At 37.3% G+C, this 25,531-nt stretch overlaps 1 protein-coding gene across 12 annotated transcripts in view; it reads right to left on the bottom strand.

Annotated features, from left to right (window-relative positions):
• Nucleotides 1-25,531, bottom strand: part of DTNA (dystrobrevin alpha) — a 348,472-nt gene that overhangs the window by 234,214 nt on the left and 88,727 nt on the right. Inside the window, exon 1 of one of the 12 annotated variants that reach the window (XM_024580330.4) lies at nucleotides 13,767-14,037. The exons of 8 other annotated variants lie outside the window; for them this stretch is intronic. The gene's annotated coding sequence lies outside the window, so the exon portion shown is untranslated. Of the gene's footprint in view, nucleotides 1-13,766; nucleotides 14,038-25,531 lie in introns of those variants that run through there. 3 more of the 12 variants (XM_071219537.1, XM_071219534.1, XM_024580329.4) reach the window with 3 other exon arrangements.

Below are 25,531 nucleotides of genomic sequence, written 5' to 3'. Positions count from 1 at the left end.
GAAACTTCTAAGAACTTCACATCACTTTCTACCCGCTAAATTTTCATTACAGGTGAATAAACTGGTCTATAAAGCTGAAAGGGATTTTGGCTAGAGTAGAATGATGCTCTTTCCTTAATGTACAAGATGTACGCTAGTAGGTAAATATTTGTAAGCAAATAAAACCACAGCGCTTTCCTCGAAGAATTGTTAGATGGAAAAGAAGGAATTTTTAACACATTGAGATTTCTTTTTATGAATGATATATTTTCCTAATCATATTTTTTACGTGCTTTGTAGAGAATTTTTATAACACAGGAGATTACAACAAAGGAAATAATCTATATCTCAAGGTGTAGAGATATCTGTAATTAGTGTTTCCTTCTAGGCTTTTTCTGTTAATATATCTACATAATCATGGTTAACTGTACATTTTCTTACCCTCGTTGTTCATGATACATCAGGATGTCACTATTTCCCCAAGTCAGTAACACTTTTCATAGACATCATTCCACTATGAGCAGTATGTTGAGCCCATAAATTCTTTACATGGATTATCTCATAGAATCCTATCAACAGTCCTAGAACATAGCCCTGTTAGTATCCGCAGTTAACAGATGAGAATAAAATGTCAAAGAAGCTAAATCAACATCACATAGTTCACAGTTAAGATATTTGATTTAGCTCATGAAAGAAATGTAGAAGCTTAAATGCATATAAGACCACGTGATATTTTATTAAGTATATTCACCAGAGTTTTCTTAACTATTTCCTTTTTGAGTGTGCATTTAATTCATGTTGCCCCCCACTCCCATTCCCTTGAACCTGTCCATTGTTTCCAGTGTACCTCAAAGCAATCATCGAAGCCGCTGACACCAAAGAGACAAATGACCACACGCCATACCTCAAAATAGTGCTCTGTAGGATCATCTCAGCAGTGAGGAAATGCCAGGGCGCCCTTTCTTTTTCTCAGCACATTGTTTCAGAGAACCTATGACACACATCTGAGGAGTATTAGAAAGAGTCTTGGATTAAAAGGCAGGAGATCTGGGTTTTAGACTGCCAATTAGATTAATTTTTTTGCCTGTTTTTTGATAATTACTTAATCACTGCAGCCCCAGTCTCCTAGATGTCAAAGACCTCCCTGAGGGAAACATCAGCCCCTAGGAGTAATGGTTAGTCCAACTCCTCTAGTTCTCATAAGATGGTCTCACAGGCAAGGTCTTCTTTAGCCTATAGAAATCTCCTCATGTACTTGGCTTGGCCTTGGTTGCTAGAATAGGACAAAGTGATGACATAAATGCACTGCAATCAAGATGACCTTACTGCTTAACTATTTTGTCACGAAGCAAACTCCAAGAAAGTTAAAACTTGCTCAAAATAAATGTCAATAAAATAAATGTGACCTAACTGGTAACAATAAATATACCACTCTGAGCAAAACTGGAGTGGGAATAAAAGAATGTCACTAAGCTATTTGGGGGAAATGGATTTCAAATGCCCCTAAGAAATGCTACTATTTTATTTACTCCTTATTCTGGGCAGTATTGTTAGGCATCCCTGATGGTTTACATTTCACTTCCGATTTTCAATATTAAAAACATACAAGATAGTGCAAAGTACTGTTAATTCAACAAACACTGTCATCAGCTCCATGATGAGAAACAGTGGAGCCCTAGACAGTATCACCTAGGTCAGAATCACAGGGGAAAAGCATGAATTACCCTAATGCTATAGGTGAATGTTATTATGAAAAGGAAGTAAATTGGGCTTTGCTAAGGTATGATTAGGAACAAATTTTCAAGACAATAATTATATCAAGCATTGAAAATTAGATCATTAATACAACTAAGCTCTAAGAATCTAGGCAGTCAAAACCCAAAAAAGGAAATTGATAGATTATACAGTTTTCCTTGTAAAATAAAGCTTAACATTTATTTTGAGAGATAAACTTTTACCTGGCACACATTTCTATGAGAATTGTGTGGTACAGCGCCTTATTCTGAAGATATCAAAGCACACTGTGACTGCAGTTATTCAAAGACATTCTGTATTTCCTCTAAGTGCGATGTATTATGGTAAACTTCAACACTGCTCAAGGGCACAAAATTAAACAGTTAGTTACTCAGTAATGACATTATATGTACATTAAGGGAGAAGGGAAGAGCTGAGACAATGAGCCCTAGGCACGTGATCCAATTTGCTATATAGCTTTTGCAGAAGATGTCTTGGTATATTCTTAGCACAGTCAATTCAATTCAAGGTTAAATCTTTTGATAGCTGCAAGAAGTGCCAATACTCTATGTGGTTGATTGAAGAGTTGATCTATATCTTTAACAGCAGGTGAAAAGGCAGCAGGGTTGACATTCTGATGGAAAAATTAAGAAGCCTGACATATTCTCACACAGAGATGGTCACTAATAGAGAAACAGGTGGATAAACTTTTTCTCTAAAATAAAAAAGTTGTTCTGAATCTGCTCTTGTGAATTTATAAATAACTTATATCATGGATGAAACAATTCGGGCCTAGACATTTTTAGGGGCTGTTCTCAATATTATGCTACCCAAATCCCCCAAAGAACTGAAGAAATACTTTTGTCAAACATCTGAATATTTGAGTAGAAAGTCATAATGATGGGCCTTTAGGGCATTAACTGCTTCAAGAAGAAAGGAGCAACTGACCTAGTAGGGTTACTTAGCATTTGTCACTTGAATACTATCATTGCTAATATAAAGTCTTTCTTCCTGGTAGCAACTTGTAAAAGACATAGCTTCATATTAAGGCCACTCGTGACAGTCAACTACGTCATCATTGTAGCTCAGGCTGCCTGCATTTCCTGTGGGCTTGGGTACATGAGGATGTCTCCAATTCACCTGAACACCAATCCCGTTATTTAGACCCATAAAAAGAGGAAGACATGGCACAATATTTTTATGAGATTTAAAATTGAAATTGAATCTGTCAGAGGAGCATAATATTTGAGCAGCTTTTTTGAGGATTGGGGACGCCTTTTGGGTTCATTTTAATTGGCATCATAGTCACTTAAGATTCAAATCATAGGAATTTAGAGTCATGGACACTCAGATTAGGCATGCTGTAGTCCTCCACCTCACACTTCACTACTTACTACACAGAATTATCTGGAAATAATCTTCCTTATTGAGTACCTCTTTTGCCTCTTAGTTGATCTGTGTAATTCTGTATCTTCTGACCTATTGATGCTGGATAAGGCGGATAGTGTCAGTCAGTGGAGAAACGTCCAACAAAGCTCAGAACTTTGGACACTCATGGAGACTGCCACCGGACGCATGAGAAGGGGCGGGAGGAATCCTTCAGGGCAAACAACTCTGTGCTAAGGCTGCTGTTTACAGTGACAAACATGTTCCTCATCATTCTTAGGAAATAGTCACAGTAGAGCAGAAGGGCTGAACTATGAGAAAATGATAAAGTGTGGTTTCTTCTATATGTAAGCTTTGCTGAGAATGCCCATTTTGGAACTAGGCTAGAGATTATTCAGTTTACACCAAAAAGACTTTTGAAGAATTAAACTCAGAAAAATATGGGAAGCTCCTCTTCCCAGTGGTCAGAATAATTTTCCATCTACATGGGCATTATGAAATCAGTTCAATCTTCCAAAGTTTTATGAGCAGACTATTGCAATATTCTTTCTCTTCTCTGCCTCTATTTTTGTTTTCTTTAAAATCATCATCCAGAGTGATCAATTTACTTAAAATGCATTTCTTATAGTTCTTAGTACCTACCTACCGCTTGCTTCTCAAGCAAGGGAAGTTTGTAATCAAAGGAAATTCTAAAGGACACCATCAGTATGTTGGGAGAATGAGAAGCTATTGGATAGACATCGTGCATCTTGCTGGAAATCTGGAGAAAAAAAACCTTTTTGCTGAATGAAACAAAGATTTATTATGAAGTAAAATGCAAATAAATTATAACTTCACATACAGGGCAGACCGATTTGAACTCTGGCTCTAGACGCTCCTGTGAGTACGCATTTATTCTTCTTTCACTTTATTTACTTTGGGAGAGGGGTTTGGATTGCAGAAGCACTAAGCACCCTAAGGAAGAGAGAGCAAACCCCTTGGAGTAACATAAAGACCCTTCCATGCCCTGGCATCGGTTTAACTCTCCGAACTCATCCCTTTCACTCCAGCCTCAAACAGTAGTAACCCCCAAACTGTTGATTGCCCCCTCTACACACACCATGTGGTTTCCTATCTAGGTAACTCCTACACACCTATCAAAGCCCAACATAATTGTCTCCTTTTTCAGGACATCTCTGGGCACTTTAACATTCTATTACGTCACATATATGACTAAATTATCACCATATATACCTGTCTTCTGGGCATTCCTCAGAGACAGGGACTTAGCTACAGTGTAGGTCATTTAAAACGTCAAACACAGGGTCTAACTCTGAGATTCAGGAATGTCTAATATACAGGTTTTACTCTAATACACAGGTTTTGGATTATATAATTTTGAGATGACTCTTGGTTATGAAATTATTATAAAAATAAGCACATGATTAATTTCTCTTTTATTTGTTGTGAAATTTTTTGTTGTGAAATAGTGAAAGAACACAGTAACACAAGCTTGATTTTCTTTCACTTTGCATTTTGAAAATATATACACTTGTACAAGCTGTTAGGCTATTTAGACTTTATAACGCAAGATTTAAATCTGTTATACTGAAATTTCAGTGATAGCAAATAGATTTCTAAAGAATTAGAGTAAAAAAATCTGAGAGCCCTCCAGTGGTCAAAATAATATATGCAAATAGTCACAGTTATTCATTCAATATTCCTACATCCAAAGAACTAAATATATTTCAGTCTTCCTTTTATTTTTACTTTCTTAAAGATTTTATTTGTTTCTTAGAGAGAGGGGAAAGGAGGGAGGAAGAGAGCGAGAGAAACATTGATGTGGGAGAGAAACATGGGTCAATTTCCTCTCGCATGCCCCCAACCGGGAACCTGGCCTGCAGCCCAGGCCTGTGCTCTGACCGGGTAGAATAGACCCCCCACTGTGGCAAGCTCTTGGTGGTTTACTGGCCAGTGCTCAAACCAGTGGGCCACACTAGCCTGAACTCAGCCTTCCTTTTAGAAAAATGCATGCTTCGATTACTTTCTTAAGTCACTATTATATTACACAAATTGCTTTTATTTTTCCAGCACTAAGCAGATGTTTATCCAAATCATTCAAATAAACCACATAAAATAGCAGCCCAAACCACCCACTTATCAATGAGATTCTAAGTAGTCGCTAGAATTAAATCACATAAGGGCAGTCCTAAATCTTGTTCAGATATGAGTAATTTAATTCCTTCCATTGCAGTCATTGAGAGAAATGCGGCTGTATGTTAAAACCACTCAAGATAAAGAAAGGATGCAGGCAACCCTAGCTGTGGCTGCTACTTCTGTGCTCCCCTTAAGCAGAGTTGGATTTTAATGTGTATGTTCCTAGACTTGTAAAGGCACAGTGTGCGTGTGTGTGTCTAAACTGTAATTTTAATGGTTTGCATAAGAAATGTGCTGGCTTCTCTTTAGCAAATGCATATCTAACCAAGCCAGGCAGCAGCACTTACATTTGCTTCATCTCTTTCCATCAGATTACCAGCAATGTTTTGGCAGAAAGCCCTGAGTAATGGCTCTGCCCTGAAAATTATCAAGCTCTACCATTTACCCAAATGCTGCAACACGGATTGGTGAGGGCAGTTTTTGTTTGTTTTAATTAAATTCTGATATTACCTTATTAGACAGTAAAGCTTGTTTTAAAAATTCCCACACATACTTCAAATCATACATTATGGTATTCAATATAGGATTAAGATTTGTTTTTGCCAACATAGAACAATATATTAATTATTATACTCCAAAATCTTTGTAGACTACCCCCCAAAACTCATACTTACTTATTTAAAAAAGCAACATCAGAGGAGAAATGCTAAGAAAAAAATTTCATCTCTATAATTTAATTTCTTACAGAGATATTTTGATTGTTTTCTAAATGTGCTAGACAGAAAGAAAATATTCATCAGTTTTCCCTTTTGTATAGTAATGTATGCAGACTTACCAGTTTAGTTGATGTTCCTAAGTTAAAAAAAAAGTCAAGTTCAGTTTAGTATCTGTGAATGACCTTCAAGAAATTCAGACTACTGCAAGAAATGTTATGGTAATTCTCAGAAAAGCATACTCTCATGGAGTAAGTTATTGCCTAAGACAAAAGTGGGCATCTCTGGAGGTTACATTGTGTCTTTGAGGCCACTGGGGTACCATAGAGGAGACTGAAGCAATAATTTACCCTTGTGCAATGAAAAATATAATGTAACTTGCACACCAGGATCCTTTGCTTCATTAAGTTAAACACTTCCCTCATGTCATTTTAAAGAAGAGGCTATAGTACTGTAAATCTAAGTAACTTAGATTTATGTTCTGGTGTCTGGTAAATGGTTACACAGCATATTTTTCAGCATTGCAAATGTTTTAGGTGTTAGGCAGTTTCAGAACGTAGGCATAACTGACTACATCGTTTGGCAAACAAGAGGTAGAGATAAGAGTTCTGCTGTGTGGCTATTCAAAGAATGACAAAGGAGCAGCCCTGCAGTGCTGAGAAGAGAGCTTCAGATCTTCCTGCAATGAATTTTCAGAGGTGGTGCGGACATCATTATGGTTTCTGAATTCTATTAGAACCCCAGGGGAAAATATGAACAAAAATCAAACAGAGAAAAAAATATATGATAAGAATTTATGCTACCCACACTTAATTGAATGGTTTCTCTTTTTATGATGCAGAAAGAAGGTATATTTCTTGACTAATTTTCTTTTTTAAAAATGCATTGGTTTATGTCTTACTTTTAAAATGGAGAGAGGAGAAATGAAATACTAATAAATAAAAAGCAGGATAATATTGCCAGGGTGGACAAGGTGAGGAAGTATACATGCTCCCTCTCATACCTAAACACCCTGACGCCTATAACTGAACCTAATCTCTAGGATTTTCTTTGAACAGAGTTGCTAATGGTATAAAAGTTAATGGAACAATTGGTTCATTTTAAGTGGTCACAGAACTTAATTAAATGGAATACACATTCAAAAGAAAAAAACTGAACATTTTGTTCTTGTTAGTCTATTACCCTTCTTACACAGAGAAATTCCCATAGATGTTAACTTTAGTGGAGTATCTTTTAAAGCCCAACAATATCTTTTTCATTTTTAAGTTTCAAAATTTTTGAACTTAAAGGAAGTGACAGAGCACAAAACATCAAGTAAGCAGATCTTGAAGTGTTAATGGGAAATTGTTAATGACATTTGCTCTCTACAGTCTATAGGAATTGCCCGATCGAAGGCTCTTTTCCTTCCCCAGACTGGGCAGGACTACCTGAGAGACAGGTGTGAGAACAGGTACGATGCCAGGGTTCTGAAGGACTGGAAAAGCTGTGACGGGAAAGGTCATAAACACTCTGGAAATGGCAGAGACTTAAAGAGCCTAAAAACTTCCGGGGTAGGTGGGTGAGAGAGGCAAAGGATGTTAATAAAGGACCTTGGCATCAGATTGCAGGTAGCTTGCCTGCAGTGTTACCAAGTATGGGCCAATTACTGTTTACAGGGTAAGTCTAGGTCTGTGTTCTCCTGGGGGTTCGAGGCTGCCTGTCATCCATTAGTGTGGAATTCATTAGAATTCTTCATAAATATTTTAGCCCTTTCTCTTTCCAGGCATGTGTTAAGATTGTATTCCTCACCCAAATGAAGTTAGATGTGGCTGCGTGGCAAGCTTTGGCCAAGGAAATGAGAGTATTAGGAACATGGATTATTTCCAGGGAAAACAACAATGCAGAGAAGGCCCTTCAGCCAACCCACAGTGGATTATTTGCATGAGTGAAAAGGAAAGATTTAGGGGTTGTTTGTTACCTCGGCAATCCACCCATAGTGTATGTGGAGCGTTTCATATATCTGCATCATAGTTTCACCACATACCAAAGGAAATAACATATGTCTCATCTACAGAATAGTAGGAAACACTGGCTGCATCTTAGAAGAGAATTGTTGTACTTATCTGAGGTGTTAAAAACATCTTTTGATGAGTAAATGCATTTCTACAACTGTGTAGTAATGAACAGTCTAAGACTAGAAGTTCATATGCATTAGAAGATAAATTCCACTCAAAATTATCTATGTCTATTAAGGAAATTAGTAAAGGCATCTATATTCTTGAACTATGATTAATTCAGTGAGTTCATTTTTTTAGCAATCAAAAATTTGTGTACTACTGCATAATACAGGAATGGGGTACAGAGAGTGATGTGAGACTAAAAAAGAAATAATAAAAATAACTCCAAAGCTCTCTTTCAAATACACAGAGCTTTACAAAGCCTTCGTGACTCAGGGTGCCTGAGTCATTCTTACACCATAGATATTTTGCAAGAATGCAAAGGCCAGCTTTATTTATGCAAATAAATAGACTTTATTTTATATTAAGATACAACACAATTTTTCGTGTGACAATGATACATGTTCTACTTTTTTTCTTGTTAAGAATTGGCTCAGGTCTCTTTAAGCTATTTTATAATGAAAAGTAGTATCTGCTAAATATGACACTTAAAGCAATTAAGTAATCCCAACACTATTCTAGAACTTGGCTTTTTGAGAGGATAATACTAATAGTTGAGGAAAGGCGAAGTGATATTTTAAGCAAGTGTGGACATTAGCATAAATAAATTAAGGATATAAATGAAAGAACAACATAATTAAATTTAAAAATTAAATCCATTGTTTTAACATGACATGCTCCAGTGTCAGTGTCCTGTGAAGGGGGCTAAGTAAATAACTTCATTGTCTGGCATAATTAAGACATAAGGTAGGAGCTTGATACAGATTTGTTGAATTAATAAGACAAATTAGCTCAGCTACTTGGAAACTACAATTTAAAATAGGCTACTTTTCAAGAGCTAGTACTAATTTCTTTTATTGATGAGGAAAAAATAGAAAAGACCAATATTATAATTTTATATTTTGTGACGGAGTACTCTGAGTTCTCATTAAACGTAGACTTTGCACATTTGATTATATTCAAAGATTTTTTTAAAGATAAATTTTTACCTTATTCCCATTGGTACTTTTGTTATTGTGGAAATGTAAGAACCTTGCATGAGAAAAAATATAAGCCAAAGCCAAATTTCCTATTTTTCTAACTCTTAGGGTTGTCACATCAAAGGCACACAATAAATGTGTAAAAAACTGGTACGTTATCTGAGGAATCTAAAATTAGTCAAATGTCTTTAGAATTCATAAGCTGTATTTCATCTGGTTCCCACCAACCATATTCAATTTTTAATAAGAAAATGCAGGGTTTCTTTTAACTTAGAATAGCAAAATGAGATTAACATTTTTCATTTTTGAGAAAAAAGTTTCATTCGACTACACAATTAGGGTCATAATGTCATATCACATAAGTCACCAAATGCTTTCCTTCAAGCCCTACGCCATGATCTAAAAACAAGCCAATGTTTTCTGATGTTTGAAATTCAGATTGTGTGCAATAATGAGATCATTTTAATTTAGTTGTGTAGCACTGACTTTTTTCATTTGTGCTACTCAGCATCAGGGACTGTTGATACATGCCGGTTTTCCAACTCTATGATTTTATTTTTGATTACGAATGTCTGAAAATACAGGGTCTGGCAGAAGTAACACCCGCTGGAGTGTGGTTGGTAGGGTAATAATATGGGTGTAATAATTTATAGTTTTAATTTGAACATTTCACCTAAAATGGCATATGGTGTGCTTGAGTGTGATCTTGTTATGTGACAGAATTACATGCTCATGATTTTGTAATAAAAAAGGGGCATTATTTGTGCCAGACCCTATATATAGCTAATTCATCCTACTTAGACTTCTGTCATCTCTCTTGTCATCACAATCGAGTTATAAAGTCTCATTTGGCAATCATGAAAATAGATAACCTCCTCCTCCACAAAACAGGAACAACCAAACACATTCTTAACTGAACTCTACTTGACAGGAGGGCCATTGATGATCACTATCCCAGCCGATGAGTCTAAGTAAAAGAATAAAGTGAAACAGGGATTGTTGAGGAAAACTTCCTCAGAGTAGTCATTTGTTCACTCCTTAAACATGTTTTGAATGGTTTCTACGTGTTAGTTACTGAGAACACAAAAATGAGTAAGCTACAATTCCTGCCGTCAGGGGTTTCCAGAATGGTGGGTGAGCTATACCATTAAAGGGAGTACAGTGGAGGTGACTTGCGAGATCAACCTTGAAGAAGCAGCAGGGTTTGTCCACACAGTAGATGAACAGTGGGCATTCTGGGCAAAAATTTAAAAAAAAAACCAACTTGCTAGACTCGCACAGACGTATGATAGGGTAAAGAATATTCTGGAAGCAGCAATTACGGATCATGAGAGTGTCGGTGATAACCAGTGAAGTAGTGGAGATGATGTTAGAGAAACAGGCCAAAGCTTTGGGGCAGGCCCAATTGAAGACATACTTACGGATTTATCTTGAAGGGAATGGTGAGCCACTAGAGATTTTTAACAGGGTAGCAATCCATCCATGTCTAGGATTTTTAGAAGACAGGGGAGTTGGTCCTAGTGTGGGAGATGTGTTGGGGGTGGTGTCTAGAGGCAGGATTACAACTGGGCAACCACAGTAATACCCAAGTGAGAGGACTAAAACCTGAAGTAGAGCAATTACAAAGAGAATGGAAAGGAAGGGATTTATTTAAGGTAATTCTTTAAATGTGGTGATACTGTATTTAGGCTGAGAGAAAGCAGGAGGAGTCAAGGTCAACAGCTGAGAATGATGGCAGGGGGGCTGGATTAGAGAGACTAAAGAGATTACTGAGGAGAGGGGCCAGCTAGGAACAAATAAAAGGACTGTTAAGTATTGTTGACAGCTCAGATAAGGTTGGAAAACATGAATCTTCCCATCGGCATGCATTTGCAAATTTCTCCAAAAAGCCTCAACAGAGCAGGTCACAATTTAAAAAAAGTCAGAAAAGCTCCCTGAAATCATCAATGATATCAGCAGACCACCTGGTATCCTCTCAAGAACTGTCAAAAAATGAAAACATTATAAGAGCAGCAGAGAGAATTTCCATTTCTGGTAACAGTAATGAGATAATTTGGACTGACACTCCCACTAAAGTAACTAAAAATATTTAAAATACCAAAATAGCAAAGAGCTAATAAGAAGGTGAAGACATCTCACAGGGAAATTTAGAAAACCAGAACTCAGAGAGAGAAGCTCCTCTTTGAAAGTTTTTGCCCTTAGGCATAAGACTATCAGGAACAAAGGGTCTGAGAAACCAGCTGCACTTTCCCCAGCCCTGTGGGTTTCCTGGGAATATCAAAGCCCATGGTCCTCAGGTGAGGAACTCTCATCAACTAGCCCGACTTTATGTGCCTTATCTTCCTTCAGAGGAGGAGTGAACCCAAATGAGCCATTCTTCACACAGATTTGCAGCCTGACCTCTGGCACGGGCGAAAGAGAGGGGCCTTAGGTGTTGCCCTCTGACTAAAGTAATCCGGGTCCGACACTGTCCTCAGGTGCTGGCACAGAAGCAAATCAAAGTCTCCTCTGGAGGAAAATATCATCACCACTAGGTCTCAACTTATTTTTACAAATAATTTTTAAAATTATTAAAAATTATAATCGGCATTTCCAGCCGATGGTCACAAATAGCCAAGCAACCAAGAAGACAGGACACCATGAATGAGAACTGACAGGAACAATAATAATCCAGTAACACTTGAGACATTAGAATTGGCAGACAAATATTATATTATAAAGCAGGTATACTTATTATATTCAAAGAAATGAAATCCAAGTTTGAAAATTTCAGCAGGGAACTAGAAACTATGAGTACCATAATAGTTGCAGAAAAATATTCATTTGTGCTTTTTCCTGTCAACAGTATTGGCCACACAGTTTAAAATTCTTACATTTTAGAATTTAAAATTTTTTGTATTTGTTTTGGTTTGGCTTTGACACATTGAAAACAAAAATAAAATCCCACATTGATAAGCCTAATATAACTCTATTTATATATGTAATTCAATGAGAAATATATTAGTCGAGGAAAAGGTAAGCCTACACTAAGTGTTTGTGTGTATGTGTAAGGTGAGCAACACTTGCACGCACTCACGAATTTCTGGAAAATACCTATGATTTCTGCCAGGTCACTCCTACTGTCAACAGCTCTGGATGCACCAGGACCAATTTTCAAAGATACCATCCACTTGCACAGAAATGAAAATTAACTCCAACTTTTACAACCTAATGGGTCAATTTTAAGTATTAGGGAAGGCTAATGGTGATTAAACAGATTGCTTAACCTGTTTGGAGGTTAGGTATTTACACTGAAATGCGAACATTCCTAGTGGACTTAGTGCATTGACTGTAAGACTCTCTGTAGTCAGATTCTTCCTTGAAGGTAGGTCTCGACTGCAGGAAAAGGCATTTAGCAGTGATATTCCTTAAGGGTTGAGAGGGAGAAGGAGGGCTGAAGGGGGAGAGAGAAAGTGGGCAAGGTGAGGGGGGGACAGGGCACCAAAACCGAGCTCTCCAACCTCGCATTTTGTTTTGTTTTGCTAGATTATTCAGTAGTTATAAAATCAAGTAACTCTATCAATATAACGCTCATTTTTCACTTTAGAAGAGCAACAGTACATTATTTATTCTTACCAAAGTTGAGTGAAACATCCATATTAATTCATTTGTTGTTTGTATCTAGTTTAGCCAACTTAGTTCACTAGAATCCAGTCTATTTGACAGAACAAAAATCGGCCAGTTGCACTTAACAACTGTTCAGCCCCACGCTCTGTAATAAGAACGTCAGCAGATTTATTTTCCCCATATAAAGTAGAATTTCCAATTCACACCATGTACTCCGTGACTGTTATGGACAGTATTTATTCTGAAGGAATGCTGCGCAAGTCTGGAAACGCTGTCTCGGGAGCAGAGCTGAGAGGTCATTTGAAAACAAGAAAGCAAACCTATACATGGTCAAAACTGAAGCGAACTAAAGTCTGTTATTCTTTTTTTTTTTTTAAAGAAAAGAAGGTTTGAAATACTTAAAACTATGGCAACAGCAAATTAGACAACTCTTCCCCTCCTCCACTCTCAAGCTCCGTGTAATCAGGATGCCTCCCTTCACTTAGCAAATATCAGCTCTTTGGGAGGAGGAGACTCTGCTTGGAATTAATGAGGCAACACCAAAAAACAATTTCTATTAATAAATTGCCTATTTTCTCTCATTTGTTTTTTAAAAAATCAGAATATCTTCTAAAGGCTCCTTATGCACATTAGACCACCTCTTTTCCCCTTTTCTTTTCTTTTTTTAAATTAAGAAGTGCCATAGTGCCATGCCAGGGGAATAACTCTATCTCACAATAATAAAACAGTCGCATCCAGTGGCATCATAAACACAGTAACAGGCGGTGTGGTAACATGTAACTACTGACATTATAATTCAAGAAATGCAGGTGTTTAAGGAGGAGTTAATAGAGGGGAAAGTAAGTAAGGCTGAAGCAAAACTGAAGTTACAGACGTGCAAGGTGAATTTCAAGACTAAGCTGAAGTTCTCTCTGCCCCACAAGGTGTAAAATGCCAGATACCTCAAGAAAGGTAAGAAAGTCACAACCCTGGAAAATCTCCATTATAACTTTTTCGTTCACATAAATAAAAAGAAAAAATTCAACATTAACCTTCCCAGAGAAGAGATGCTTCTTAAAGTCAATCTTTTCACTTACCCTAGGTATGTACAGCAGGATCTGTTAAATCCTTTTAATTCCAGTACATCCAGAAATATAGGAATTCTTAGCACATTCACTTGAAGCCAAACTTTAACCAAATTGTTACTTACAACATAACAGAACTCTCTGAAATTCTAGGGAGAGATATGAGTTTAAAATCCAGCTTCTAGAGCCTGGTGTATACTGTGTCTATCTTTAACTTGAAAATGATTTGGTTTCACATTCCATTGAAGTCCCACTGGCAGATGCCTTTGGAAAACTCACCAATGGCAGGCTTTCAAACGTCCTCCCTCCAGCCCCTCCTCCCTCTGACTGAGCTTCCGCTGTTGCAGCTAATGCTGATTTACTCAGCTGTCTCTCTACCTGTCTCTGCCGGGGTAAAAGGAGATGCTTTCATTGATGGCTATTACGGAAACACTTGGAAACTGAAGATCAGCCGGAGGACTCACTGTGCTTTCCCCTCCCCCCACTTACTGCCAGAAACCGACTGACTTCCAAACTTGGCTGTCTGAAAAAGAATGTTCTCTGATTGGCATTCCTGGAAGCAGAAAGCAAGGCGGCTCAAGTTTTGTTCTGTTACTCAGCACGAAAAACTTCCCAGGTATACGTAACACAAACGAGTAAGGAGAATGAAGGAAATATTTGGGGGCATTACAAATATTTTTGTCATCTCACAGCATTTATGTTTTAATATTCGCAAATAATTTTTACCTGAAATGGCTAAGGATCCAGGAAAAAAATAAGTGAAATGGTAAATCTTTAGTTCAAAAAAAAAAGCTGGGACCCTTTAGAGGAAGAGACAGTCACGCTGCTTGCTGCCTGCTCGACAGTATTCTGTGGGGGACTGCGCCTTTTCTGAGAGAGAGGACCTCGTTTTAGGCTTTCCAGAAAAACTGATTTCAGCTGTCCTACATTATTATATGTATTGTAGACAGCAGCAGGAGAGGGTACAGGCATTTCTACCTCCCTGTCAAACCTTTTTATCTAGGACTGTCTTGCAACACTTAGTGAGGACTGGGGAAAAAAAATTGTGTGTATGTTGTATACACACACATTTGAAAAAACAGAAAATGACTGAACGGAAATGAGAAAAAATACATTTCATCAAACAGGATCTGACAAGGATTAATAATGAGGGATCCCTTTAAAACACTAAGTAAACTTGTACTTAGTGATTTATTTAATAGTTGCTTAGGTCAAAAGATCTGTTGCTGAAAATAATTTACTTCTTCATGATCAAAAGAGTGAAGTTATTACAAACAATTTTATAGACTAGACAACTTCTTGAAAGGCCTAATTAAAGATTTATAATTTCGGTAATCAAACAGACCACAACCCCAAGCATTTTGGAGTTTCCAAATTTCAGCGGCTGGGGTTGCCAACTCCAGGCAACTGGCAGCTGGCAGCTCAGGGCAGTGGGGTGGCTGCAGCTGCTCTTGCGACTTGTACAGACATCTCAAAACTATTCAACGGCACAGGGTGGACTACGAAAAGAAAGCTTTTTGTTTCCCTTTGTTTGTTTGTGGTTGGTTTTAAATTTTGTGTTCCAGGTGGTCTTTTACCACATCTGGAGCAAGATCATTTCAGGGAAGCATGAGTGAGAACATGATGAACTGGCATCACATTACTGATTTATTGCAGTGATGTTTCAGTGTCTCATGTTGACTGGCATCCTACCAGCTTGCTCACTCCTTAACCTGTTACTAGATGTCTTTTCAAGTGATTAAATAAAGACGGAAGAGAAGGAAGAAACTTTATTCTTATTCCCAACGTTGATTATCTTCGGGAAATTTCAGGTTATATGGAATGATGATAGAAGAAAGCATCCAAATGACTTCAGAAATAAATAGAAAGAAAGACACATTCACCCAGAGAGTACCAAGTGTCTGCCCCTGAGTTTCTTCTTCCCTCTTTCAAAAAGCTTCTCCCCAAGGAGCGTGGATGGTGTCGAAACACATGTGGTCTAAGCAGCTTGGACAGAGTTGGTGGCAGGCCATCTAGTTCACATTCAGCCACACTGTTCACTTATGTTGTACTCGGAGTGAACACTAGCACATAACTGACACTAAGAAATGTTTGTTCAAACTGAAGAACTTCGTGTTCAAAAGTGTACATTTTAACCTGTGGAAAATGGTTATATGTTGGCTCACATTTTAGATAAATATATTTTGCATTTTTCTTAATGATTTTTTTCAGAAAAAAAAGTACATCTCCAGTGAAGCCTAACCAAAAGATTCCAGGGAAGGTATAGCAGGTGAGGAGCACCTGCACTGAATCCCTGTCCCCAAAATTCATCTTGCGTTTTGTGTCTGTGTGAGTGATTATGTCTAAATGTCAGCATGGTGAGTATGATTCAGATCACTTGTGTGGATCTTGCTGGCTTCCAAGAAAATTAGAGAAAAAGGACATGTAAGGTCCTTCTAATATCTCATATTATCTAGTAAAATATAACACTTTCCTTTATTGAATTGTTACTGGCCATTGCCTTATAGTGTAATATTTATCAATCTCATGTCTCCTTAGGTTTCCAACTTTATCTCCCCTTTTATTTCATCTCTGCCAATCATGGAAATTCCACAACAGTTTGCAACGGTAGCACTAGTATTAGTCCAAATCCAAGGTTAAATGAGAACAATGTGAATTAAAAAAAAAAATTATTTTCTTGTTAACCTTCACAAGCCAATTGATAAGATTTATAATGATTAGAACTCAGTGTTTATCATGAGTAAATGTTACTTTTCTCTTTCATAAGCACTAACATGAGACTTAGGATTTGATCAGAAAAATAGCTCCCAGGGCTTGCTTCCAAAGAAAACTGGGCATGTAACGGGAAAATAGAGTACCCTTGATTTATCATGAATAAGCAGCTAATCTCCTCTCCATTCTCCAGAAATAGACTGTATTAGCACAGTTCCATGGACAGCAAATGCAGGTAGCAGGCTCTTCGCAGGGGTAAACAAGGTGTTGAAACTCAAGTCTTAGACTTAGCTGATCTGTGAGCCATCCATGTGTATGAAGAATCTGGTCTTTGAGAAGCAATGGCCCATTATATTTTGTCTCCCTGTGGTCCTACAGAAACTGGCATAGGGGGTTTTCAAGCTGATAGTTTTGCCAACGAATTCTTTTTTATCTATTGTGTAGCATTTATTTTTTTGAAAGCATACATTATTTGCCATAGACTGAAAATTTGTATCCCCCAAATTCATGTTAAAATCCAATCCCCCATGTGTTGGTATTTGGAAGTAGGGCCTTTTGGAGGTGATTAGGTCATGAGGGTGGAGCCCTCAGGAATGGGATTAGTGCCCTTATGAAAGAGTCCCCAGAGAGCTCCTTTGTCCCTTGTACCATGTGAGGTCACAACAAGAGACAGGCCTCTATGAACCAGGAATGGGCTCTCACCAGAAACAAAGTGTTGGTTCCTTGATCTTGGATATCCTGTCCTTTACAACTGTGGGAAATAAATTTCTGTTGTTTATAAGCCACCCAGTCTATGGTATTTTGTTATTATAGCCTGAACGGACTATGACACTCTGTGCAAAAATGAGGAAGGTGAATAGTAACTTTTTTCTAAGGAAAAATTAATAAACCCAAGTAGTAATTGTTGGAAAAGTAATAAAATAGACATTGTCCAAGAAAAAGTAGAAAAACTACACATAAACAACATTAGAAAATGGATATGAAATGGACTCAGAACAGTCTCATACTATGTATACTCTTACTAGATCCTAATCAATTTAAAAATTGGATGAAATAGACACCCCAAAATTGTGAATGCCTATGGCATGAAAACAGCCTTATTTATGGAAAAGGGCCATATGTATAAGAGTACTAATTATAATGTCAAGTTTGTTAGAGAGAAACTGAGACCATGAGAGTTTAAATGACAACAGAAAGCCATGGGCTAACTAACACTTAGGTTAAAATTATAGCATATAAATAAATATATGTGCATCGTTATTTCAACTATATTGGTACATCTGTGGGTAAAAGAAGGAAGCATAAAGGCCAGAAGGAAACCTATCAAAATGGTTTGTGGATACACAAAAACACACTCTCTCCTTAATCCTCTCAATTTAATTACATTAACAATTTTAGGTGATCATTAATTGGTGTTTACATAATTCAGACTATGTATATATTAGTCATTTATAAACCACATGGATTTAAAATTCAATTGCCTTTCTCTTAACACAGAGTTCTTTTTCTTGACATTGGTAGTTGAGTCATATTTTTATTTGATTAATTTTCTATCTGCCCATCATTACATTTTTTTCAAACTGTCCGATAGATATGTGATCTTCCTCTTAATAGAGACAAATACACTAGTTAGATTTTTCAGGCACCTCCGTCTGCCACCCTGGGCCTTTTTGTGGCGACACTACTGAGCCATCATCCTCTGACTGCCCTTTGCTCCTACGTAGTGTTGGGTCCCACTTCCTGAATTCTTTGTTCTCCTCTTTCCTAATGGACCCCTCATGGGTGGGTGAGGGGAGCATAGATTCCAATAGCTTCCTGAGAAAGATGCTTAAAACAGAAATTTTTGGAGAACTTGAATGCTTCAAAATATCTTTATTCTCTTCTTTTACTGTTAGCTTGACTTGATACAGAATTCATTGTTGAGAAATACTTTTCCCTCAGAAATTTCAAGGAATGTCTTCACTGCCTGTTAGTTTCTAGTGTCCTTACTGGGAAGTCATTCTGTTCCCTGATCCATTTGTTATTTCTTCTTAATCCTTGGGTTCTAATATCTTCTGATGGTATGATTTGGTGTCATATCCTCTTCCCCCCACCGAATATATTAAAAACTCAAAGTACTTTTATTGTACTTATATCTTCCAATTCTGGGAAAATTTTGTTCTTTTTCTTTAACAATTGCTGAGCTCTGTTTCCTCTGTTCTTTCATTCTGAAACTAAACTCCTTTTAGTTGGATGTTGGACCCCTTAGACCAATCTTCTAATTTTATCATCTTTTCTATTCACCTTATTTCTTTCACTTTGGTTCTGGAATCATTTCTTATTTCCCTTCGGTGGAATATTTTATTTCTGCTAACATATGTTTACTTTCTAAAAATTCTATTTGTCTCTATTTGTTCCTTTTCCATAATACCATGTTTTGTTTCATGGACACAACTGTTTTTCCAATATCTTTGAGTATATACATCTGGCTTTTTCTTAAAGCTTTCATCCCTTCCCTGAAGTCTTTGTTTCCTTCAATTCTTTGTTTCCTTGTTTGGGTCTCTTATGTTAAAGACTTACTGCTACATCAGGTATTCCTTAGTTATCTACTCATGCAATGTATTGTGGACATTAGGATGTTATCATAAGGCAATTAGATAAAGCTGAGCATTCACTGAAACACTTTCAAGGGTAACTATATTTCTCCCACCTTGGGTAGCCAGATCTTGTAGAGAATCCCCCTTCCACATTCTATCTAGAAAAGACAATCCTGGTTGCCAGTGTCCTGGGAGCAAAGCTGGGTGAGAAGACTTGAAAGAGAGGGGAGTTTATTATTATTCGGCATTCGTGTTTCCACTTAATCTACTAGATTTCAGTATCATATCTTATCCCTACCTGCTAGTGTTCCGTATTGCTGAGTCTGTAGCCTCTCCAGTTAAGTTACTCCAGAGAATCATGCCCCCCGCCACGTCTCCTGCAGGGTAAGGGAGGGGTAGGTGCCAGGCTGCACAGGGCTGAGGAGGAGATTTGGGAGTCCAACTGCTCTTTTTAGGACTTTCAGCCAGGTCCCATGTTCATCTCCACATCTCATCCTTAGCTCCAAAGCCTCCTTTGCTTCCAGTCCTTGAGCTTTCCCAGGGCTCCCTCGGGAGTCTCCATTTGCATCTTGTTGGCATCTCCTGTGCACACACCTGGGTTTCCATATCTCTGTTCAGCTAAATCAAGTGCCACTCATCCATTTCCTTTGCATTTTCAAAACAAACAAACAAAAAACATGTCAATAGCTCTCTGCTGCTCTATGTTCTTACATTTCCTTTACTGTTAGTACAGGGTTGCTTTGGAAGGGACAGAATGGCATAAAGCACATGTTTGATCCACCATTTTAACTGTGATTCTCTGCCTTCACTCTTCAGCACTGCTTTAAAAAAGGGCATAAATTCTCCCACCTCTCTTGAAAATGATCCCCCCCAAATTCAGTATTTATGTGTGTATATGGGGAGGCAACCTAATGTTTCATAATACTCTACAAGTATATCCAATGTTAACATGATAGCCAAATCCCAGCAAAGTATACAATTATCCATATCAGACACTATGAAGTATAACATATAATTAAAACAAAGTTATCTCTATTCTGAAGTGAGCTGTGGTCCTTCCATTAAAACTTTCATCATATATCTGTGGAATTAAATATAGGAACACATATAATTACAAATATTTCTCCATATGTAAAAACTATGTATCTTAAAATTTGCAAATAAATTTCCTTTCTAACTGAAGTTCTGCTTAACTATCAATTAACCCATAAGTCAGCCAAGACATGTAAATTATCCCGGCAGTCATTTTGTCCTTGTTTTTAGTTGGAAGGCAATGTAAAATCTGATAGTGAAGTCACTTCCCTTTTAAGTTGTCATAGTCATTCTTATATAGGCCAAATTTGTGTATTTTGTTATTTGATGTAGGGTTAGTCTTAAATCATTTTATGCACTACTTTGGATCCTTATAATATGTCACTCTGGAGACATCAGCTTTCTACAAGACATATCCTATTTCTTCAAGAGCATCCCATCTACACTGAAGCAGAAATAGATACATCTTATTTCTACATCTATAAGAATTGGCCGTGGTGAAGAGCCAAAGGTCATCCTTGGCATTTTTTATTTTCCTCCCACATTTCCCTCTCTCTATCTACCACGTGATCATCAGTACTGTTCTTAACGCCTAGTGAGGGGGCAAGGCCTTGCCCTGGACTTCACACTTCAGAGGGCCTTGTTATTCTAGTCCTACTCTGCCTGTGTCTTTTCCAGAGTTGTGAGTTAGAAGGAGAACCAGTGACTGTCTTCCATGCCATGCTCTGGGTATGCATGAGCTGGAGTTTTGAGCTGGAGTTTCCTGCTCAAAAGACCTCGACACTTCTTCCAGGTCTGCTTTCCCAAGGTAGACCTGCCTCTAGCACATGCATATCAAAGACTAATGTGTGGCCGAAGGGTGGTTGTTTGTGTGGAGGTGGCTGCAGTGGGTATAAAATAACCCTTCAAATAGCTAAAGACCTAAAGAAACCTAGATAAATTAATTTCTAAAATGGGATTAACCCTTTGTTGGAGAGAACATTCTATAGTTTTTAGGACTCTTAGAGGCATGGTGAGAGGAGAAGCACCTTTGCCACATGGTAGGGGAGAGAGAAGGACAGATGTAAAGGCAACCAACTCAACTGTTAACAAACTTTTAACAGCTACAAGTGGGATTGTATCATAGATAAGAGTTCTGTAGCTTCCCAGCCACAAAGAGCATCTGTAACCGCCTGCCACCTCTTTACTGCAGGATTTCACTGAGGTTTCGGGGGTGGTTGAGACAGGCTAAAGCAGGGCAGGAGAGATGACAGAGATTCCCCTCAAGGTGCACAAGGTCTTTACTCCATTCACTGCAGCAGCTCTCCAATGGCTGGGGCAGGGGGCAGGGCAACATAGTAGAGAGAGATGTCTTTAGGTCTGAACAGGTGGGGACTGGAGGGAGAGATCTTTTGTGGTTAAAAACATTGTCAGGCTAGGCATGAAGGTATCTCTGAAGCATTGCAAAGCTGAGTGTAGATTAAGGGAAAGTAATATTTCCTTCCTTGATACATCTAAAGCCAATGGTGAACTGCATTTACTAAAGCGGTAGCAAAGCCCAGGTTCAGATCCAGTGCATAAAAGATGGACTCAGTCCTCCTTCTTCTCCCACCAAACACACATTCATATTAACAGCCTGGAAGAGAAAGGATGAGCCCTTTCCTGGGGGTAAATATTATTTACTACCCTACTTTCCCACAAAGACTAATATACAATACAAAATTATAAGCTGGATAAAGAAGAAAAAATAGTGACCCTGTAATGAAAATAAAGAATAAGCAGTAGAAGCAGACCCACAGATGGCCCATATGCTAGACATAGAAGACAAGAATCTTGTTAAGCTGTGATAAATACGTTAAAGGAATATATACTGGAAAAATGAGAAGCATTAACAGATGAGGAATTTCAGTAGAGACATGGGTGTAATAAAAAAGGAACAAAAAATGAAAATTAAAGTACCATAAATACAGGATTCATGCAGTAGGCTAAATAGTAGACTGGATTAAACAGAAAAAAGAATGAGTAAAAATGAATATAGGTCAATAAAAGCATCCAAAGTAAAACTCGAGAGGAATAAAATGAAGAAGAAAGAACAGAAAATCTGTGATTGTGACACAGTGTCTAATTGTCTAACATACGTGTAATTGGAGCCCCAGAGGCTATGATAGAGAGAAATGGGCAGAAGAAATATTTAAAGAGATCATAGGTGCCTACTTTCCAAAACTGAAGGATTGTTCAACCCATGTATCAAAAAAGCTAAGAGAAACCCAAGCAGCAAAAATGGAACAACAAATATACACAAACAAAACAACAATAACACACTGAGGCATTTTATAATTAAACTTCTTAAAACAAGGAAATGGAGTAAATCTTAAAAGAAGCCACTGGAAAAATACATCATATACAACCTTGAGAATATTGCTCGAGTTCTCCTCTAAAACACTGGATACCGTAAGATGATGCAGTGTCCACAAAGTGCCGAAAGACAGCACCTGCTAATATAGACTTCTCTGTTCAGTAAAAATATCTTTCATTGTGAGGGTGAAATAAGACAGGCAAAAATTGAGAGGATATTTCTGGAAGATATGCACTAAAAGAGATGAGAAAGAAAGTTTTTCAAGTGAAAAGAATTAATTTGATGGACCTGGACCTACACGAAAGAATAAAAAGCACTAGAAAGAATAAATGGATAAATATCTGAGTAAGTATCAAAGACATTTGAAAAAGGTATTATCTATTTATATTTCTGTCTAAAAACTAATGACTATTTAAAACAAAAATAATAGTATATTTTGTGTTTATTACCTGTAAGCAAGTACAACAAAATATATAACAAAATAAAATATATCACAAAAAGAAAACTAAGAACAGCATATGGGAAAATGGAATTATACTTTTGTAAGGTTCTTAAGACTGTCCTTTTAGTTATATGGAAAAAAATAAGTTAAAGATGCATGTTGTGTTATCTCAAGACACAACCACTGAAAAACAACAATTTCACTAGGGTATAGTAAAAAAAAATCAGTAGAAGAGGAAAAATGGTATAGTAAGTTATTTAATTAACTCAAAAGAAGGCAAAGGAATGAGGAACACAAGAACAAAGGAGTGATGAGACAAACTGCACAAATACCAAAGTGGTAGACTTAAACCTGGTGATAGCAAACATTACATTAAATGTAAATGGAGTAAAAACTCCATTATCAACCTGAATTTTTAAAAAAGCATGACCAAACTCTATTTTTTTAAGAAACATGCTTTAAATATAAAAACACAAACTAGTTGAAACTACAAAAAGATGTATCATAAATGTTGGTGTACTTATCTATATTAAAACACATTGGACATATTAGACTCCAGCACAAGGGGTATTACTGGAGATCAAGAGGCACATTTTATAGTAATAAATGGATCAATTCATCAAGAAAACATACAAGTAAAAATAGAACTTCCAAATGCATGAAGCAAAACCCGACGGAATTAAAAGAAAAAAGACAAATTTATAATCTATTTAAAAGCACAAATACAGACACAATCACACAATACTACTGACCGATTAGAAACTGAAATGGGATGTGTTTCGGGAGACCTCTCAAGGCAGAATGCGTTTCTTGGACTATAGTCTACAAGTCTGATACAGGGAAGAAGAGGCCTTAGCATATCACATAGGCAGGAGAGGTCCCTGACAGCCAGTTTCACAGGTATGATAAAACATCGATGTTTTATTTCTTGTGGCTTCAAGATGGGGTGAGTCATAAATAGCCTTACCCATTCTTCCTGGTGGTAATACAAATATCACTACCTTGTGTTCCATGGTGGGACAAGAGTAAGAGGAAAGGTGTCCACATTGTTGACCCATTCTCTGCTGGTTTGTCTTGATTGGCAACTGTGGATTTGGGTTCCAAATGGAATGTTTTTGGTACCCTGTGGTCTGTTGTGGCCAGTGGGACTCTGGCAACCTGCAGCCCTGTGGCAGCCACTTGTGCCACAGAGGCCACAGTAACAGGAACATAGTTTTACTACAGGCTTATCCTGGAGACACTGTGCAAGGCTGTGAGCACAACACCTTCAGTTTTGAGTCCAGGTCCAGCACTCAGATTTTCCCTGGGAGATGGTGGTATGGGCAGCTATTATTTGCCTTTCATATAGCTAAGACCCAGCTTCATAAGTGTAGAACTAAGAGCTTGACAGAGTGTTTTCTATCCTAGATTAAGAAAAAGTTAAAATTTATGACAGTCTCCAGCATGTTAAGACAGACAAGACAGTACTGGAGACCTCTTTGTTTTATTTGTTTTATTCTATTTTTTTTCCCTGGAGACCTCTTTGTTGGAGGCCAGCCTTGAAACAAAGTTACTTGAAATACTGAGAATAAAGGCAGATATTTAAAAATGAAATAGGTCCTACCTTCTATTGAGGTTAAGGTAGATTGTCTAAGAAAAAAAAAAGGGGGCAAAGAAACCCTAACATCCAGAACAAGGTGAGGTGATGCTTGATGTTACAAAGACAATACAGTCAGTGAAGGATAAATTGAAGTACATTTAATCCCAAGTGATTTAAGTCAAAATAATCTTAAAATTTATGTTGGAAGAGTAAAACGCAACTATACATAGCATTGAAGAAAAGTTTTGATAAAAATCTCAATCTTAGGAAAGGTTAAAACTACTTTTATATGAAAAAAATGTAAAGCAAACTCAATGAGCAGGGGAAAAAAGGTTAAAAACTCAAAGGTAGGTTTCTCTTTACATACGAAGGATCATCAGATCCAGAATATGACTGAATGCTTATTGAATACAACAGATTTGTTTGATACACTTGGAGGTGACATAGATGACATGGCCACTGTATGTAAGCTGAGGGTCAGAAATTGAATGGCACTTAGATGAGAAGCTTTGAAGATACATCTACATGTTACAAAGTTAACATACTGCAATGTTACCAAGCAAATGGTTCTTTACAAACTTTTGGAGAAACTGACCAAATATGCAGTAAAAGCAGCTAGAGAAGATAAAAGAGCTTGCATATGACATTGAAAGTCTTCAAAGCAATTGTGCATACTTAAAATCAGGAAATGAAAAGACTGAAATGAGGTTCAAAGCTTGACAAGAACTAAGGTGTAACCTGTATCAAGAAAATTGAATGAACCTCACAGAAAACTAATTGTACAAGGCAGAAAGAGTTCACACAGGGTGGAGAAATGTTCTCCAGAAGATAGAAGTATCAACCATGCCCTGAATGATTTTCATTTGATTGTGCTCTTTACATAGTGAGAGTATCATATTTTGACTTGATTAACCAGACCAATGTAACATTAAGGAAAACAGGCATACCTCAAACTAAAAAGGTTTTGCACAGCAAAGGAAACCATCATCAAGAACAGCAACAACAACAAAAAAACATGGCCTACTAAATGGAAAAAGATATTTGCCACTGATACATCCATAAGGGGTTAATATGCAAAATTCATAAAGAACTCATACAACT

Source organism: Desmodus rotundus, chromosome 10, assembly GCF_022682495.2.
Source record: "Desmodus rotundus isolate HL8 chromosome 10, HLdesRot8A.1, whole genome shotgun sequence".
NCBI classification, from domain to species: domain Eukaryota; kingdom Metazoa; phylum Chordata; class Mammalia; order Chiroptera; family Phyllostomidae; genus Desmodus; species Desmodus rotundus.
The sequence above is the reverse complement of the archived record's forward strand: the minus strand, read 5'-3'. Positions and strand labels throughout refer to the sequence as shown.